Source organism: Pholcus phalangioides, unplaced genomic scaffold, assembly GCF_987345545.1.
Source record: "Pholcus phalangioides strain wild (caught in Gottingen) unplaced genomic scaffold, Ppha-v1.0 ptg000017l_1, whole genome shotgun sequence".
NCBI lineage: Eukaryota > Metazoa > Arthropoda > Arachnida > Araneae > Pholcidae > Pholcus > Pholcus phalangioides.
This window is the reverse complement of record NW_028301610.1, coordinates 21,951,404-21,973,104: the sequence shown is the minus strand read 5'-3', so window position 1 is coordinate 21,973,104 and position 21,701 is coordinate 21,951,404. Positions and strand designations below refer to the sequence as shown.

Here is a 21,701-nt window from a genome sequence, read left to right as displayed (position 1 = left end):
GAACTCGGAAAGAAAAATCATTTGGTCTCTGCTGGGACTCAAACCAAAGCCCTCTTGCATTCCGGGCAAGCATGATACCATCTACATCACTGGAGACATGGCCCTGCCTTCCTTATTTCACACAATGTGGCTAAAAGCGATATATATATATATATATATGGCTTTAGAAAAAAGCTGTCTATCTCTACTATCCCACCTGGTGGCCATTTGCTGAAGTTAAGTCTGTTCATCCCTTTCGGGAAAGAGAGCACAAACCAACCCAAGTTAGTCTCTCTGGGCAGCCATGTCTGCTGAAGTTACAGTGGAAACCATGTGACTTTTCTTTCAGAGTTCACCTTGGCGTAAAACCCAGGAAATATGTTTTCTTAATATACAATATGTTGGGAATTTACCGCATTTGCTCTTGTAGTTTCGGTCTGTAGCCTACCCAGTAAATCTATGTTATCTACAGATAAAGTTTCTTTCATATATCACACACTCATCCATGTCAACAAAAGCAGACAATCTTTCAAAAACTCTTTTCCGAATTTCTACCCTTATCTTTTTGTTATCCCATTCACCTATTTCATAATCCCTATCTCTCCCCCCTCCTCCCCACCTTTTTTCCTGTCCCATTGGTCATTTTTGGTTTCAGGCATCTCTATCACAGGGAGATAATCAGTGACTAATTTTGAGATTAGATACAACAAAGCAGGGGCGTAGCCAGGAATTTCGTTCGGGGGACCAAAGTGATAGAACAATAGATTTGACCATCTTTTTCCCATTTTTTGGTAATTTTCTCACATTTCGGGGGGGGGGGGACCAGAACCCCCAAGTCCTCCCCCCTCGCTACGCCCTAGCAACAGAGTGCACAAAATCACAATTAGAATTAATTTCAACCTACGAATATGATTTCGAAATCGTTAATTCTACCATCGACTGTGCATTTTGCAAGTTTTTTTTATTAAATAAACATCGATTTCACATCTCCTAATAGCCTACCTTTGAACTGGATGTAAATATACATACCCACCATCGTTGTAGTTGTTTCTGAAATTCAATATTATCAATAAATTTAATGACCAACCCTACCGTTTCATGTGAAATTTTCCCGTTTTTTTTAATTCAAATTGGCGACATTTTACTTGGCACTGTTCAAATCCAATCCTATTGATAAAAGACAATATAACCCTATTGGATGATAAATGGCAACTTTTCGCTGTTTCTGGCGTTATTTGGCGTAACATCCCGTTCAAAACTTTGACAAATATGGTCAAAGATTTGGATATACACGCATTTTGTTTTATGACGTCAGACACATCTAAAAAGGAACGGTTCATTGATGAACGGGTCGTTTCCACGAGGTTTCTACACAAAATGAACGGGTTGTTCGAACGACTTTAAATCAAGCATGAACGATCCGCCAAAACTGCTTAGTTTGATATTTTGAATGTCCGCTCCAATAAAAAGATCTTGGGTCCTTTATTTAATATATAATGCTCATTTTCATCTCTTCCGTGTCTCGAAATTAATTGAAGATTGGTCCCAAGGGCGTTTTAACTCTTTAAAGCCGGGTTTTCCTAGGAGCAGGTTTCCTGTGCCACGCGCAACGTGATTCGCCCAGCGCGACACGCCGTCCACTCACCAATAAGTAAAGCAGCATGACTTTTCCTACAGAGCGCAATACGCCCACTGCTTCGAGAGGAGTCAAATGCGTCGTGCGCCGCGGTTTTGCCGATGTTCTCGTGTTTTCTCTTCCTTCCCTTCAAACCTGATTTGATGCGCCACTCTAGGAAAACACAAACGCGTAGCGTGATTATGCAACACGTTTCTGCCGGCGCGAAATGGTGTAATTCGGTTCACGCGGCGCAAAAAACTTATTCCTAGGAAAACCCGGCTTAAGCGGTTTTTAAAATTTTTCCTGATATGCATTTTATAACTAGAGATGTGAGGCGAGAATATTCATTTTTCTCTTAAACAATTAAAAAAATTTACTAATTTTGTTTATATTATGAAATATAATAGTTTTCATTGCCGGAAACATTTAAGACAAAACAATTTCTGGTATAATCCCCTCATAATGACAACTTTTAGTTTGAGAATAAAGAAAGATTTCAAACATTTGTGTTATTAAAATTTTGAAAACCTTTAACCCATTCTTGATTGATGCGCACAACGCTTTGTTCAAAAAAAATTTTCAAATACTTTACATTACATTCAAATTTTTTTTTTTTTGGGAATTAAAAGGTTAATGAATGTCATAGTATTTTTAAATTTTTTTTTTGTGATTTTTCAAAAATGAAATTTTTGGAAATGTTATTGCGATTCTCTACCTGAAAATTATTTTTCCTGACAATGTGAAGAGAAATATTTTTAAAAATAGAAAAATAATTTTTCCCAAAATTTTTTTTGTCACATTTGGAGGTTTTCCAAAATTATAATTATTTCAATTAAATTAAGAATTTACATTAATTAGAAAATTAATTGAAAATTTACACTAATTGCAAATAAAAACACTAAATTGATGTCCATTTTTTTGAAAATGTTATTTAAACAGCCAGTCATAAAAAATTGTGATTTGATCACAAATTGTACGAGTGGTCAAAGAGTTTAACATGAGTTAAAAGATTAAAGTCCGAGAGAATATTCTCAAGTTATTTATAGAAATTTATATTATTGTGTAACAATATTGTTATCAATATTCTTGAAAATATTCTCTGCAAGGACTACTATTTTAAATTACTGGAGAGTATTCTTATCGAAAATAATTAGAATTATTCTCAAGTTATTTATAAGTCCTTTCAGAGAAAATTCTTGATTATTAATTTCGATGAGAATATTCAAGTAATTTATAGAGATTATTTATTCTAATATTATATTCTTGAGAATATTTTCTGGAAGGACTATCACAAATAACTGGAGAATATTCTTAAGTTATTTATAATAGGCCTTCTAGAGAATATTCTCCTCGATGAAAATATCCTCTAGAGTTTTTTATCTCGAAATTTAGAACTGGCACATTAGAAAAAAAAACGTGAAGACAACACCACCTATAGAAGAAGGCCTCCGCATAAAGCTTGTGACATCACTGAAGAAGGCCATTTCACCTATTGCCACTGGATATAGTAGGTTGACGCATGCAATATTGTTACCTTTTTTTACAGTATAATCAATGGTAATAAGAGAAATAGACGTCAATGACGTCACGAGTGTCATGCAGAGGCCGCCTTCTGTAGGAGGTGTATCTTCTACTAGTCAGAACTAGAGATAATTCAGGGTGACCGAAATAAAGCAGGTCAACTTTGATGAGATATCTCGGGATTGCCCCACTAAGAGTTATGTTGTATCTTAGGTTCCTGGGCAAAGTGATTTTTCCGAGCCCCCTACCAGACTAAATATTCCTACCTATCAAATTACATACCCACTCTCAAAATTTATAACCAGATCCAGGGTCATAGCATGCCTTCTTGGGGCCCTATGGGCATACTTTTTCTTGGGTACCAGACTAGTTATGGGCCTGACCCAATCTCATCATTCCTATAATATAGTTTAAAATAACCTTTTAAATAAACATTGGTCTCCTTCCTGTTGTAAAATAAATATTCTCTGTATTAAAAAAAAAAAAACTGGACTCTTTTAAATAATAAAACGATCAGGGCGTCTCTCTGGGTTTGGTCAATAAAAACATTAAAATGTAACACTAACTTTAATGTATTTAACAAACATTAAAATTCAGGATTAAACTACAGATATAATGGCTAGTATGCAAAAAGGTAATAAAACCAGAAATATTAAATGTGCAACCCGAGATGCAATGATATCCAAAATGAAATAATCCAACATGAAAAATCAAGGGTAACATACTCCATTGTGGAAAACGTGAATGGTATATACCAGAGTTTTTCAAAGTGGGCAATATCGCCCCCGTTGGGCGATAGAATGGTCTGTGGGGGGTGATAGAATCTGCGGGTATAACATAGGATCCTATGGGTTCACTTGAGTTAAGGGGCGATGAGAGAAAAGTTTTTCTGAAGAAAGGGGAGATGGAACAAAAAGTTTGGGAAACTGATTGCTAAAAGAACCCGAGATATTTCAGGATGACCAAAATAAGTAGATCAAGTTTAACAAGATATCTCAGGATTGCCGCTGTAAGGGTTTACTGCGATTTTTGTGGGGCCAAGTGTGATTTTACTGCTCCCACCACTAGAATTTGATTAATGATTTTACAACTGTTTTTTTTCCACGTAAAATTAGCAGCCCTTCTGAATTTTGTTGCCTCCCCTCCTTCAGTTCTGGCCCTGAGTTGTGTTTTTGAAATACGTGATTTTCTTCTTTTTTTTGTAGATTTTGATCTTTGGAAAGGCAGTCGAAATATTTCTATTAAAAGCAGAATCAGAAGGATACAAAAGAATGAATGTGGAAGACCTTTGTCTGTCATAGGTCAGGAAATTTCACCAGCAGATGCACTGGCCATAGAGGTTGAAAAAGTCACGGTAGCGGAAAGATGAATGTCTAGTGTCCTGCTGAAATAATATATTATTTGAAAGTTCAGGAATCAAAGTACAGCACTGGCAAAGTCACTTTAGGCAAACCTTTGGCTCTTACTAAAGCAGAGAGGTAAGAAATTGTGAGTGATTCCCCATCTTAATGCATCTTTTCTAGTTATTGAGCTTATACCTCTATTTAATGACATATTGGTAGCAATGAAGCCATTAACATGCTAACCTAAGTTTTATATTCAATTGTGCCTTCTTTTTTTTCAAAAATGTTATAGACATGAAAACTACAGAAACAATCTAAAAATCAATGTTATATTATAGATATAACATATATAGTACCATGGGCCCCCTCCACGAGGGGCAGCTCGAGCTTAACTGCAGCCCGGTTGCAAAGCCTCATGGGCTGCCCCTAAAGGAAACTCTTTCACGAGAGGCTGATAGTAGGGTTTCTAAATTCCTGACATTTTTGAGCCTCCAGGAACAGGAAATTGTATTTCCAGAGAATTGGGGAAATCACTTATTTACAGTGGAACCCTGTTTATATAACTAATTTATAATACTTTCTCATTTATATTACGTTTAGATTTAGCCTCAATTATTCTCTATACTTTTTTAAAAAAAAATGTTATATTTCATTTATGCATCGCATAACTTCAACTACAAGATTCATCGAAAGACTGGTTCTCATCTTCAACTCCACAAATAACCAGTCTTTCGATGAATCTTGTATTGACAAGTGAAGAGGACATTTCTATATAACTTTAACCACACTAAGTTTTCACTCCGATTCGAATCCCAAATTTTGGCAAAAGTATCATTTCACTCAATTGATGTACATGGGAATTTTTTGAAATCTCACTTAACATATCGTGTATGTAAAACACTGCAATTAGGCAAACACTTAGATTTTTATAGACCTTAGATTTTGGTCTATGACATTTAACAACAAATGGCTAAATATAATAAAATTTTACAATGATAGTCAATAAATTTTTAGAAATTGTGTTTCAAACCCAAGTAAAATGTCAGAAATAACATTCTTGATAAAACACCATTAAAATTTTCATTCACAGATTACTTTATGTAAAAACTGGGGTTAGGGTTTTGACATGATAAGTGTCACAAACTGATTTAAAACTGTCAAAATCTTAAATGAATGCTTTTGGATAATGTTTTGAACACAATAAGTATATAACATGATGAAAAACACTTTCATATGTTTCATTTTATGTACAATACCGATTTCCTGTGTTCAATTTACTTAGCAAAGTGAAGCTGTTTATTCAATATATGTGTGATAGGAGATCAGAGATAGGTTTGTGATCTCAGAAATTAGCTCAGTATTAAAACAGTCAAAAACTTACTGATGTCAAATAGTTTTTGTTAACCTGATAGATATGTTGAATAAAGCACTTACTTTTATGTAGATTAACATGTTTTTATATTTTGAATTATAATTACTGAGCACAAAATATCTATTTTGATATTTTAAATTTTCTGATCTACCCACAAAATTTTATTCCATGTAAAAATTCTCATTTAGCATCTGTTAATACACTAATTGTGCTCATTTATTCTCACCTAAAAATTTTATAGCTTAGGTCATATAAATCCAGAGTTTTAACAAGTATTTTTAATCAAAGAAGAGCTGGCAGGACATGATACTTATTGCATATTTAGATACAGCTTCAGTCAAAAAACCAATGCATTGTAAATATATATCATATCATATTCAAAAACTTATTCTTACTTATGCACTAAGAATAAGTTACAGGAGTTTCTTAAGCATCATATACAAGCCAGCAATGCCAAATTAAAGAAAATTTTAGTCCTACAATTTGTTATTGATTGCTAGATATATTCTAATGTTATGCACAATAAGGGTATTGCTTTGAGTATCAGTGATTATTTAGATAATTTAATACACTGCTGGCCACCGTAAATGCAACACCCTGAAGGAAGCATGCAAATAATATGAAATTTACAACATGCATTAGCGGAGGTGAGATATGCAAATGATTAGAATTTCAGCGCAGACGCACATCACGCGCGCCTGTGGCGCCACTTCAAAGCGCTATTTAAGGCTTGGAGATTTCGACGATTTGAAGTACGGCAATTGTGTTTTTCTTGTGGTTTTTTCAAAAAAACGATCAATTATGCCTCGTAGAAAACAACGATCATCTTTTGATCAAGTATCCGAGTTCGACAGAGGAAGGATAGTGGCCTACCGAGATTGTGGATTATCTTTCAGGGAAATCGGTAGTCGTGTTGGACGAAACCAAACAACTGTAATGCGGATATGTGATCGTTGGATGCAGGAGGGTACGACGGACCGATGTGTTCGATCGCATCCACCTCAGTGCACCACTTCACGTGATGACAGGCGTATTGTGCGTATGGCAGTGACGGATCGCTAAGCCACATCACGAACCATAGCACAGCACATTCAGTCTGTACCGCATCATCCAGTGTCTGCGCGTACCATTCGACGCCGTTTACAGCAGAGTGGTCTGTCTGCAAGACGTCCATTGCTTCATTTACCCTTGACGCAGAACCACAGACGTCTCCGCCGCCAATGGTGCGATGAAAGAAGGATGTGGACGGCACAATGGAATGAAATTGTCTTTACTGACGAGTCACGCTTCTGTCTGCAACACCACGATGGTCGGATTCGAGTCTGGAGACACCGTGTAGAGAGGATGCTGAACAGCTGCGTTATGCACCGCCACACTGGTCCTGCACCGGGTATTATGGTATGGGGCGGTATTGGATATCACTCTCGCACTCCTCTAGTACGCATTGCCGGTACTTTAAAAAGCCAGCGCTACATCTCCGAGGTGTTGGAGCCAGTTGTCCTTCCTTACCTTCAGGGCTTGCCCACAGCCAAATTTCAACAGGATAATGCGCGACCACACGTGGCACGCATTGTCCAAAGGTTCTTCGTCAATCGCCAGATTGAATTGCTTCCCTGGCCAGCTCGCTCTCCGGATCTTTCGCCGATAGAAAACATGTGGTCCATGGTTGCTCAACGATTGACCCAGATTACATCCCCAGCTGCCACACCAGATCAACTTTGGCAACACGTGGAAGCTGCTTGGTCTGCTGTACCCCAAGAACACATCCAAAGTCTCTTTGAATCAATGCCGAGGCGTGTGGCAGCGGTGATCTTTAACAATGGCGGCTACTCTGGCTACTGATTTTGGCAGGAACCACACTTCACAGAAGTCTATAAATTTAATCATTTGATGCTTGGTCAACATGTTATCTACAAAATAAATATTGTTGCGATATCTCTTGTCTTTCTTGGTGTTGCAATTTGGGTGGCCAGCAGTGTAATAACAAAAATCAACATTACATACATGACGTAAAATAACTTTTTAAATACATATCTTTTATGAAAAAAGTACAGCAGAAAGTACAAATTTTTATGGTTTATATAAATCAATACACATATATAAGCAGTTAAAGAAATGGAGGATTGAAGAATATTAAATCCTTCCATAGTTTTTCGTTCAGCATTTATGCTATGCTTTATTCAAAGTATATTTTGTAAGAAAGAAAACATATATTGTCCAAAATAATTCTGTATAGAGTAGAAAATTATTTTACAATCATATTAAGTATTTATTTTTTGTATAACAGTCACTTTAAACATTACATGCAATTAACATGTGCATTTCCAATGGGAATTTTTATATTGAAAAGCAATATTTGAGGTTTTTGATGTGAAAGTTTAAACCATCAAAAACTTGCCAATCCTGGTAAAAATGCAACTCTAAAGTGGACATAACTTCAGTTCTAAGCATCGAAGGTCTGGTTTGAAATCACAAAAAATGGGGCTTTCATAAAAAATGAAGAAAAAAACAAACCAATATTTTCTTCCAAAATGAGGACTCATAGTTTCTTATAACAATGAATGAATGAATGCCAGAACTTTGCCACTGGACTTATCCCGTTGCCGAGATCTCTTCCAGCCCAGCTTCGTGGCAGAGTCTGGAACACTTTATTTTGTGTCCAAAAAAACACACACACACAAAATTTTTACAACATATTTTCCCTGGACAATTGGGTACTGTCGTGATTAACAAATTTTGTGGTGATTACAGACTAGATGGGATTGGGAGTTGGAGAAAAGTTTCTGGGTTTAGTTAAGACAGATGAATGTATACATATCAGGATGGAAGTATATTTTAAAAGCAATTGGAGAGGAGTCCCATGCCATCTCATCTGCATCTGTTATCTTACACTTGTCATATTATATACACAGGATAGAAAAAGAAATGAGAATCTTAGTTTCTGATAACAATAACCAATTGATAACTATAGCCGAAAGAAACCCAGAAGCCAATATGATGATCTTGAGTCCTGCTTGGTCAAACAGGATACATGAAAACAGGGCAACTTCATTTTGGTTTTCCACAAAGCTCAGGGCTTGACAAATATCAGTTGACGTGGTGATTATAAAATAGATAAATGGTCGCCAGAAATTCATGCGATTGTTAAAATGGAGTCTAAGGGTGGCGCAAAATTTGATTTTATTGCAGTGTGTCTCTGAAAAGTCGAAAAACATTATTTAGGACTGTTTTGAGGAAAAATCATGCTGGGGTTTTTTCCCTTGAAGCTAAAATCTTTTTTCTTTTTTTTTAATTCAGTCATGTTTAATTCATGTAATACTATGTGTGTTTCATAGATCCCTCGAGACAGTCTTTCAAGCAAAAACTGAATTTGGTTAATTGACTGAGAACTGAAGTTTCTTTTTTTGATCTTACCTTTTGTGTGCCTTCATTGCTGGAAGTTCATTTTGCAAAAGCAGCTTCACATGTACATGGATTATAGCAGCTAATAATATTCAGATAGCCTATCGATTTCATGTGCAAGCAAAAATCATCATCCAGAATACAGAAATGTTTGTCAATGGGAGTGGTGTTACATTTTTTAATCTCCTACAAAAGTATGGTTAAACCTCGGCTTCTAAGTGCAAAAAAAAAAAAAAGTAAAGAAATAATAACTATCAATGAACTGAATAAATCAATGAATAAGTCCTGATAACTAGAACTTTTCTCATGTTACAGTATTGGTCCATTCTATATTTTGCATTAGTGATTGATAGCAATATCCAAATGATAGCATTATGCATGATTTCAATAAACCGCATCTACTGTATTGTGTAAGAAGAATTTTAGCCTTTTCCGATACCCTCCACCTCCCTTGTCAGCAAAATTTCAAATATATAATAATGATTTCAAATATTTTCAGAAAAAAAAATATTACAAAAGAAAAAACACCTTTTACATGCTATTGTAATCAATTGCAATTAATTTAAATCATTTTTTTAAGGGTTGGTAACTCGTTTTTCTGTAGGAAATTCCTTGTTTTCCCCTCCTCCCTAGAAGTCAATTCTGCTCTCAAGTGTATTGTAGCACATTTTTTGTTCTATGTATTGCTAAGGTGAAAATGAGATTGTTTCACCTGTTCTGCCATCTTTTTAAAACCATCCCATCTCTTTTGATACTTGTCCTTGCTTGAGTTAAAAACCTATTCCCAGCATCAGTCCTCACTTGGGCAATTTGGGCAATTTTCCTGTTGTGGCCTTTGAGTTTGTATTTGTATTATTAATTGTTAATGAATGTTTTTTCATCATAACTTGCTTGTCTAGTATTTTACAATTGTTTTCATTCTCTTTCCAGATAAAATGAAAGCTGGGGTCTTTCTCCACAAAACACTACATGATATCAGAGATTCATTAGTTTCCGTTTTGGAAAGGAAACATTTAATCACCAAAAAAAGAACATCCAACAGGAGTTTGACACTTTTATACTAAGAAAGTAGAAATGATCGAAAGTTTAGAAAGTCCTTTGCATGTGCATAGTGGCTGCAATCATACATATTGTAAATGAACATTAGTTGATATTTTTTCATCAATAAATACTTCAGTTTCAATTTATTTTGTGATTTATTTACAAAAATGTGAAATTTTTATTGAACTCTCAAGACTTGCTAGGATTTGGAGTGGAGGTGCTTTCGAACTTTTTCTAAACAAGTCTGATTCCTATCCTCAGTTACTGTATTAATTTATTTATATTCACTAGATCTTGGCTCATGAATTTTGATATTCAAGAAGTGGAAAGATATTTTGAATAACATTGAATTTTAAATATATAAAGGTATTTGGGTATCACTTTTTTGACAGAAATGGTAGCCTATACAAAAGAAATGTTATTACCCTTTCAGACCTTGAATTCAACGATAACGCACCTACAATCCTTGAAGTCAGGGCTGAACTCACTAGGTTAAAAAAAAAAATATCTACAGCGAGAAAAAGTTTACCACGTTTGTGCTTTCTGGGTTGGACATCATCTTGGGATACACGGTAATGATAAAAAAAAAAGCTTCTAATTAAAAATATGAACATATAATAAAAAATTACAAAAATTTAGAATTTTAAGAGAGACGTGATTAAAGTCTAATGAAAATTTAGAATGAATGAAAGAAATACGCAATTGAAAACTTATGATAAGTAATTATAAAGTTGTAGTTATGAAAATTTCAATTTTTCGAAAAAATGTTGAGAATCAATAAAAGCCTTCAAGGTGCTGCTTCAATTGTCCATCAGTGGTGGGGAGGTCCATCCTCTCAAAACCTAAGGAAATGGCAGAGATATAAGTTATAACATGGTATATTCGTTTGCTCTCTATTACTGTGTCCCCCTCCCCTCAAAAATAAATTTTTGGACGCCGCAACTAGATGCTTAGTTAGCCGGTGCAAGCACGCATTTTGGTGCCTCGTTCTTCTAATGTTGAAGGTGGGGTTAATAGATTATATTTGCACCCCCTCTGGTCCAGGGCACCAGATCTGCCTGCTGCCCTGGTCCTGGGGTCCATTTGATTTACTGGCTCTCTTATTGTTAAAACACTACTGATAAGAATCATGACGAAACTTTTTTTACTTCCAAGCTTGGAAGTGAAAAAAGTTGAGTACGTGTAATTACACAACTGGAATCTTTCCATCGACCCTTCGCTTCAACATTACTTTAATGCAAGGATACTCAATCTTTAGGACAGCGCGGGCCACTTCCTCGTTGATTTGAAAATGTGTCACGGGCCACTTAGTTCATATGGAGATGTACCGTGGGCCACTTGAGTGATCTAGAGCTGCGCCACGGGTAACTTGAGTGATGTGGAACTGCACCGGAGGCCGCTTACATGCTCTAGAACTGTGCCGCACATCACTTAATTACTCTGGAACTGTGCTGCACGTCACTCAAAAGCGTAGCCAGGGGGGGGGGGGACTTGGGGGTCTGGTCCCCCCCCCCCGAAATGTGAGAAAATGACCGAAAAAAGGGAAAAAGATGGCCAAATCTATTGTTCTGTCACTTTGGTTCCCCCCCCCCCCGAAATGAAAGTGGTCCCCCCCCGAACGAAATTTCTGGCTACGCCCCTGACGTCACTTAAGTGATCTGTAAATACGTCGTGGGTCACTTGACTGATTTGTAAATGTGTCGCGGGCCACTTGAGCGATGTGAACTGTTCCAAAGGCCACGTAAGTGATCTAAAATGTGCCGCGGATCACTTAAATGATCTGGACATGTGTCAGGTCCGTTCAAGTGTTGTAGAACCATGCTGGAGGTCACTAAAAGTTATCTGTGTATATGTCGCGGGTCACTTGAGTGATGTTAAACTGTGCCAAGAGCCATTCAAGTTCTCTGTAAATGTGCCACGGACCGTTTAAGTGTGCTCTGGAACCGTGAGGCGGTCACTCAAGTGATCTGAAAATTTTTACAAAATTAAGTTTGAGGTCGCAGGCCACATCAGATAAGTCCGAGGACCACAATTGGGCATGGTTTGAGCATGTACGCAACAATAGCACAGTAGTATTGAATGCAACCATTATCTCAAAACGAGACATTTCATGGATGGGAAATTTTCATTAGAATTAAAAATTCCCGATTTGAAAAAACTTTTTTCTCTCTAAGACGAAAATCCACAAAATGCGTATTTTTACAAGAAATGACGTGATAACGGGGAAAATTTTGAAATTTTCTCCGAGTTCTATGTAATTTTGTCTTGTAAAATACAGATTACATGGTCATAAGGTTTCCCGATAGAGTTCTGTTTTGAAAGATGGCAACATAAGGTCATCTTGGCGACTTATTTCTAAGATAGAAAAGTATAATTTCTTGCCAAATATGATAAACTGATGAAACTACGTTAATATGTTTATACTGACGTCACCCTCTCATCAGCCAATCATATCACTGAGCCGTTTTGGGTTTTAACGGCTCGTCAAAGGAACACACCAAGACTGGACTGGACTTGGCAGCTTGACAAACTAATTGTTGCCACTCACATGAACAGAAAAATAATAATAATTATAAAAAATATCCGAAAAGCCTATACAAGACTTGACAAGCATCTTCACGGCAGGACCGTCATTTCAACTTTTTCCGGGGGGGGGGGGGGGGGCAAAGAGCATGTACTCAATGTACGCATATATATATACCATTTTTTGTGTATTTTCAAAAGCCAGGGGGCTTCCCCCCCCCCCAACCCCTCCAAATGATAGGCCTGCTTCACAGGTGTTTTAGTGTTCTGTAAAAATGTCATTGGTCATCTACTGGTCAGAAACATGACATTTTTTACAGAATAAGGAACAATGACGCGTATGTTCGTTTTAGTTTCAAAAAACAATTTCTCCAAGAGATTGGCCCATTGAATCACATGATATTCAACTCTCATTTAACCGAGTAGCAATTTTAATAACGAAGAAATCACAATAGCGGGAAATGCAGCATCACTGCTAATTGCAGTGGATTAAAATGAATTCCACGAAAAAAAATTTTCACTAAGACAAATATGGGAGATTCATATACTCATTTATAGTTGTAGTTATCATAATATAATTTATAAGTTGAAAATAATTTCAATCTTTGACTCCAATAAAGAATAAAAATTCAAGTAGGCTTCATGCAAAATACGGGAAAAACCGGGACACTTTTGCTAAAAAGTCGGGACAGCCAAAAACAGAAAATACCGGGACTGTCCCGGGAAATACGGGACGTATGGTCACCCTACTATCATGTAAAGATTGTTCAAAAAAATTGATTATGGTATCACAGGAGGAAATCCATAAATATGTATTATTCTAACCTTTTAAATATTAAATTACCTTTTAAAAGAATTTTTTACATTATGTTTGTATTTTTATATTTTTTTAATTACGTAGCTTTCAATATAGCATAAGGAAAAGAACAAAAATGGAAAAAACAAAAGCAGTTTAATTAATAAGAGTTTCCATGTTTCTAAGTATTCGACTGAGATATTTGAATTCAAAAAATTGTGGAAAATTAGGAAAAAGCACAGCAAAAACTAACGGACAATGCTTCTTTCCCAGCTTTTCTCCGATTTTTTAATTCAGATATCTCTGCTAATATTGCACTTAGAAACATGGAAATTTTTTTGGCATCAGAAGAGTCAGTGCAGCAAATTTTTAATTTGGTTTGTGGGCACAGGGATTGGATTGGATTGGATTTTCAATTTATTGGCGCAAGGGCCAATTTGGCCAAACTGCGCCAAAACATGTCATAAAAATAATAAAAATGTCCTTTTTTCAGGTCAAAAAACTAAAACATATAAAAAAGCATTTGATAAAAAAGCAACATGAAATGCAATGACATAAATTATAAAAACTATAATTTGTCGTATAAACCAATGGCTTTGATCAATTTAAAAATTCGAAATGCATCGCTACTGTCATTTAAAATTTCATGATGTGAAAGATGACTCTGACCAAAAGCGGTCGTAAAATGATGACTATGATGTGAACAAGTAAAAGCATGAGCAATGGTCAATGGACTTTGACAAGGAGGGCACTCTTGTTGACTCTCTCGTAGTAATAGATATGATTGTGTGATGCGACTGTGTCCTATGCGTAACCGGGCAAGCAGAAATTCCTCCTTTCGGTTAGTTCTGCAGCTCGAACGCCAAAGGCCAGGTGTAGGCTTGATGGCATGAAGTTTATTATTTATTTGATTGTTCCAGTGCTCCTGTCAGCGGCGATGCATCACTTCCCGGAGGATTGAGAAATGGTCACTGGCAGGCACCAAAAGGCTATTATTAATGTTAGTTGTTGTTCGAGCTGCGTTGTCTGCTTTTTCGTTGCCCGGTATTCCAGCATGACCTGGTACCCAGTAAAATTTTACTGTAGTACCATGATGAGTGAGGTAATGTAGTTCATGAAAAATGGCATGAATAAATGGATGAGTGTGAAAACTGAAGGAACACAGTGCTTGTAATGCGCTGAGAGCGTCACTATAAATGACGCCTCGTCGGTGGCGTTTGCATATGACGTTTGCAGTGCCTGAAGGACTGCGTACAGCTCTGCCGAATAAATAGAGAATGTGTCGTGAAGTTTGAAAGATGTCTCCTCACAGCAGATGTAGGCACAACCGACATGGCCAGGGCTCTTGGACCGTCGGTATATATGGGGAAGTACCTGTTGTATCTACCCCGGTGCCTATAGAATATCTGTCGATATATCACATCTGCTGTGGTGGCTCTTGGGTATAATGATAATGAAAGAGAGACATCTGGCAGAGACTGCTCCCATGGTGCCAATTGCCAAACAACTGGGGCCACACGACTGATGTCTAATTCTAGTTCTTCCACAAGTGCCCTCATACGAAGACCGTAAGATAGAACACATGAAGGTCGAGCAGCAAAACATCTATAAAATGAGGGATTAAAAATGACACGATGAAGTGGATGATCTGGCAAAGACTTCATTCTGATATGATATTTCAAAGAAAGTTGTTGGCGTCTTGATGTCAGTGATGGCTCGTTGCATTCGACATACAGCCTCTCCATTGGAGACGTCCGGAAAGCTCCAGAACAAATCCGCAGGGCGAGATGGTGGACTGGGTCGAGCACACTCAGATAGCTCCGAGGTGCTGACCCGTATACAATGGAACCGTAGTCGAGTTTCGATCTTACAAGAGCTTTATATATGTGGAGGAGTGACTTACGGTCTGCTCCCCATGATGTAGACGAGATGACCTTCAAGAGGTTCATCGTCTTCATGCAACGAGCTCTCAATTGTGCAATATGAGGTTTGAAAGTAAGTTTTTTATCAAATGTGATGCCGAGGAATTTTGTATTTTCTACTATTGGTATTTGACTATTGTGGGTCATCATGTAGGTCTCGACGCAGACAAAAGTGCATAGCGACAGTTTTGTCAGCGGAGAATGAGAAGCCGTTATTATGTTCCCACTTGCTGATCTTGTTGAGTGCGGTTTGTAATTGTCTCTCGGCTGTCCTCATATTCACTGATTGATACGATATCAACAGATCATCCACGTAAAGTGCGCCAGTGACAGACAACGGGAGTTGGTTCAACACCCCGTTGAGTCTTAAAATAAACAGTGTAACACTTAAAATACTACCTTGAGGTACACCTTGTTTTTGGATTTGGGGAGCTGATAATGTACTTCCGATCCGTACCTGGAAGATGCGGCGAGCAAGAAAGTTCTTAATGAAAATGGGCAAGTTGCCCCGCAAGCCGCAATTGTAGAGGTCGGAAAGAATTCCGTGCCTCCAAGTACGGTCGTAGGCCTTTTCTATGTCGAAAAATATGGCTAGCATATGCTCCCACTTCACAAATGCTTGTCTTATTGATGTCTCAAGGCGTAATAGATTGCATGTTGTAGACTTGAACCGTCTAAAGCCGCTTTGATGTTTCGATAAAATATTGTTAACCTCAAGGTAGTGCATACGGCGATAGTTGACCATGCGTTCCATGAGCTTACATAGACAACTGGTCAAAGCAATAGGTCGGTAACTGTTAGGTTGCTGAGGATTTTTGCCAGGCTTTGGGAATGCAAGAACAATGGCTGCTCGCCAGGTGTCAGGAAATGAATGACTGACCCAGATCCGATTAAATAATATGAGTAAATGTGAGAGTGATTCGGGTGAGAGATGCCGAATCATGGAGTAATGAATGGCAGCGGGCCCTACAGCTGAGTCAGGACTTCGCTGCAAGGCCGTCGTCAGTTCATGAAGGGTGAACAATGAATTGTACCCCTCCGGTGTAAAAGGCCGGAAGGTGTACGATGTATGTTCGGCCGATGATTTAATGGGATGAAAGGATGGGGGATAGTTCGCATCACTGGAGACAGTGGCGAAATGGGCGGCGATGGTGTCCGCAATATCTCTCACATCGCTGATGTTATTGCAACTGGTATTTAAAATGGCGATAGGATGAGACTGATAATGACCATTGATTTTTCGGATCCGGTCCCAAATAACTTTGGATGAATTTGATGAATTGATTCCCGTTGTAAACTTTTGCCAGGACTCGCGTTGAGCCTGGCGCGTGGTTCTTCTCGCTATTGCCTTTGCTTTTAAAAATGCCAACTTATGATCATGGGTAGGGTACCGCCGGAACCTACTCCACGCTTTCTTTTGCGCTTTAATTGTAAGACTACATTCCTGGTTCCACCAAGGTTTAGGAAATTTAGGAAGTTTCGAGGAGATTTTCGGAATTGTTTCATTTGCTGCAGAGATCATACAACTGGTCACAAGGTCGATACAGTGGTTGACGTCGGGTTGCGAGACCATATCCTCCGTGATTTCTGCCTTGATCGTGATTTCTGCCTTGATCGTGAAGTCTGCCCATCGGGCGGCCACAAGCTTCCACCAAGGAGGTCCCTCAGGTATGCTATGGCGTCGATCAAGGCACTTTACCACTAGAGGAAAATGATTGCTCCCGTGGAGGTCCGGATCAACCGACCAGGACCAGTTGGGCAAGAGTGAAGGTGAGCATAACGATAAATCTATTGCAGTGAAACTATTGTTTGGGGCATGGAAATGAGTGAGACTGCCATCATTCATGATGGCGAGGTCTATGTCGTCTAACAATCGTTCAACCATTTCCCCACGAGGGGTGTTACTGTTAGAACCCAAATCATGTTATGTGCATTGAAGTCTCCAAGAGGAAAAAAATGGTAGTGGTAATTGATCAATCAGATCTTTCATATCTCTTTGTAAGATGGTTTAATTTGGTGGCAAATAAATGGAACAGATGGTAACTCTTAGGCCTGTAGAGATTTCCACCGCGATTGCTTGCAGGTTCGTGCGCACACGTGATGTGGAACCAGCAGAGCAACACTGCGGCAAGCTCTACTCCCATTATCGTAGTCAATACAAATACAACGCCACAACAGGCAAATTGCCCAACGAGGTGGCTGAATTAAGAACATCATGGATCCCCGAGCTCCTACCTACTACTGCTAAACCACACATGCACCCCCCCCGCGGAACCCCCCAACGAATCGGTACATGCGGGAATGTGCGTGTACGTGTAGTGCAACCTGACGTAAAGTTTGTTTCTGTGTAATGCTTGTTATGTGTAGTGCTGCCATCTGCCCCCAGTTTTACTAACTATGAGTGAAGTGTTATGATTGAATGATTTATCGTTGTAGGACTGTTGCTCTCTGTGGCGAGACTTTTTAACGGGGAGATCGGCTCGCATTTGCGCCTTGAAGTTGGGAACCACAGAAAACCAACTTCAGCCGACCACCACTGTGGGGTTCGAACCCGGATCCTCGCATCACGAGTCCGGCACTATAACCACTCGACAATACGAAAGAGGGAATGTCGCCTGATGTTCCATGTCTCCGAGGGCTTCGTGAAAGTTTCCTGGAGTGGCACGCAAACAGGATGATATTGATTGATCAAATCCTTGAGATCTTCATGATTGGATCTAAGACCACGAATGTTCCATTGGATTATGTTGGCCATAAATTAAGTAGAAGTAGATGGTTCAAAGTCTTTAAATTTATTCCGGTCTAGTTTCCGACGAGTACCACCAGATTCTGACGGATTATCAAGATCCATGTAACCAATTGACTTGTCATCAAGTAGTGATACATTCTTGAGGGTGGGACATTTTATTGCTCTCTGTATCGCTTTTCTTGAATATCCGGTCTTGAACTGTTTCTTTTTAGATTTATTTCCAGAATTGATCTTGGGTTTAGTACCAGTAGATTTTTTGAATGTGTTTGCTGTTGCCTTTCCTGCCTCTTCTTCGGAGGTAGTGGACTCCCTCTGGAATCCAGCGGAATTTGAAGTTTTTTTTTTTTTTTTTTAAGCCATGATTTTGATATCATGGCTTAAAATCTTCAAGTTCCGATCCATGTTTGTTTGCTAATGCAGAGAAAACCTTTTTTCTTATCCTTTATGTGGATGATGGTCTGATATTTTCCAAGGACTTGGAAATGCTAAATATATTTCTTGGCGAACTCAGATCTAAATTTGCAATTGTAATAGATGATGCCAAGTACTTTTTGGGTATGCAAATTATTTGGATGATGGATCATTTTTCATCCATCAGGAATTTTATTGCAGATGAACCTTAGCCTGTTTCAATATGACAGATGCAAATCCGGTATGCAAGCCTATTGAAAAGTGTTGTTTAACAGCAGAGATGTCTACTGCTCCAGCTCGATGTTCCTTACAGAGAGGCTATTGGGAGCCTCATGTTTCTAGCTATGGTCACTCGACCTGATATAGCTTACACGCTTGGTATGCTCTCTCTCGGGTATTAGACAAACCTCAAGAGTGTCATTAGAATATTGTGAATTGTTGGACATTGAAATACATAAAGGGTACAGTGAATTCGGGTATTTTGTACTCATCTAATTCCAAAGCTGGTGCTTTAGAAGCCTTCAGTGATTCAGATTATGCAGGGGATCCTGTGTCAAGGAGATCAACCTCAGGCATGGTGTTTTTGTGCAGCAGTTGCGCAATAACATGGAAAAGCCAACGTGCAAAACTGTTCGACTCAAGAGCAAGCTGCTGACTTATTCACTAAGCCACTTCCTTGTGGAAGATTTAATCATTTGAAAGAAATGATAGGGATGTGGGAATTGAAGGGAAAATAATGTGTTGCATTGTGTATCGTTATATTTTTTAATTTTTTATCCGTTCAGTATTCTTGCATCTGTGCTTATGTAGTGGCTGTTTTCTTTTTTTTGATTTGTTAGCATGTTTAATTTTAGTATAGCACAGTCACAGAAACACTACTTTTGATCATCAGCTCCACGCATGCGCAATGGCGATACCATTAATTGCTCGCATTTTTTGCGCATGCGCTCTACTTTATTCATTACTTTTATTACTACGAACACCGCATCGGATTATTACTGTCTCTATCGACCCTGTTGATCAACGATTGGCTGTTGATGATGCAACAAAAATGAATAGGTTGCCGGCTGAAAGCAATTTGGTGAAAAAACTGGCAGTGCATGGTTGGCGTCAAAATTTCATTTTGTTCATAAGGGCCCTTTCACACGAAGCGGATGCGGGTCCGGAAGAAGTTTTAACAATTGGGATATACTGCGCCTTTCAGACGAGCCGAAAAATCTCCGCACCTAGGAAATGTTCATGCGGGTCCGGACGTCGTCCGCATGTGTCAAAACCTAAGTGCGGGCTCCGCATCCGCACATAGAAGTTTTGACAATAGGTTTATTCGGAGCTATTCAGACGATGCGGATGCGGAGCGAATTCGTCCGCATCTTTGGCTATTTTTTGAAGGTGATTTTGCACGGAATTTTTTTAATTATTTGCCATAAATACCCTTAAAAACACCATATGATGGTCCCTGTTCATCAAATACGATGTACCCACATACGTCTATCCCTTTGTTTCCTTCTGAAATGGAGATATAGCATCTTTAACTGCCTTTTGTCCATATTTCACAATTTTATACAATAAAACCTGCCAACAAGGGCCACTGACGGGACCAAAATTATAAGCCGTTCTGTTCATTACGAATATTTAATTGACTAAATAGTTTAATAACTTTTAAATTTAATTTAAAAATATTAATTTTTTTCTTTTTAAATTTTTAAAATTATTTAAAAAATTATAAATATTTGAAATATTATTTTAAATATTTTTTATTTTTTTAAATTTTTAATCTTTTAATTTTTTCAAACTTAAAAAAAAATTCTTTTATTAAACAGTGTTATCCACGTACGGTGTTCACTCAGGGCCGTTTGAAGACCCTAGCATTTGAATATTTTTGGTCGTTCCCCGATACCTACAAGTATATTTTACTCGATATTCAGTCTATAAACTTAAAAAATGAAATTTTATATTTCAGAAATGACTAATCTAAGGATGGGATTTCACTCTAAAAGGTTTATGAAAGTTATTTTATAAAACTTGAAAAAAGCAACTAATAAATTTATTAGTTGCTTTTTTTGAAATAATTGTTATAAAATTTTTATAGTGTAATCCGGCCGGGATTATACTATAAAGTTTTATAAAAGAACTTTTATGAAAGTTGAAAAATTCAACCAATAGGCGCATCGGTTGCATTCAAGCGGTGCACACACACACACACATTTTGTATTCAAAAAATTCAACCAATAAGATAATATTGGTTGAATTTTTCACGTTTTATCAAAGAGCTTTTACAAAACTTTTATAGTGTAATCCCGGCCTAAGGCTGGCATTACACTATAAAACTTGAAAAATGTAACCAATAAACACATCTGTTACATTCGAGAGAACTTAACTGATCGGCCTATCGGTTGCATTTTTCAAGTTTTATAAACTAACTTTTATAAAACTTTTATACTGTAATCCCGGCCTAAGACAGAATTGTGATGTGAATATTTCTAAGCACAGACATTTTGAACGTTCCCACCCCTCCCCTTTTTTTCTACTTGCAAATTCTTTGATATCTCCTGAATTTTTTGTTTTTTTGGAACATCGAATGTTTTGAATGTTTTTGGATTTGATTTTTCGAACATTGGATGTTTTTGGAATTTTTCTTTCATATTTTTCCGGAAAGACGGATTTTTTTTTTCAAAATGTTTTGAAAATATTTGAAGACATTTTCTCCCATCGACTACTTGTGAGGATCGGAATTAAGACATCTTTATTCCCATATTCTATGTGGCTCTAGACTAAACCACCAAAGAATACCTCTAGGCTGCATATGGGCACTGAATCAGGGGTGAAGGAGAAAAACAGTTACAAAAATTGCGAAAAAATAGTTTTTATGCACGAATTTCAACCTAAAGATGCGGGCGAAACACCCGCATCTTCATGCGGGCGAAACACCCGCATCTTCAGTGCTCGTGTGAAAGGGTATGCGGACCCGCTTCCGCACCCGCATCCGCTCCGTGTGAAAGGGGCCTAAGCTGATCTATCCGCCAC

At 37.8% G+C, this 21,701-nt stretch overlaps 1 long non-coding RNA gene across 2 annotated transcripts; it reads left to right on the top strand.

Moving 5' to 3' along the window:
- Positions 1–1,371: 1,371 nt before the first annotated feature.
- LOC149072549 (uncharacterized) lies at positions 1,372–10,418 on the top strand. 2 transcript variants are annotated; one of them, XR_016194361.1, is made up of 2 exons: positions 1,372–4,606; positions 10,166–10,418. It is a non-coding gene; the product is annotated as an uncharacterized LOC149072549 (long non-coding RNA). The 2 variants fall into 2 exon arrangements; XR_016194360.1 differs by having other exon boundaries at positions 2,476–4,596.
- The last annotated feature ends 11,283 nt before the right edge of the window (positions 10,419–21,701 follow it).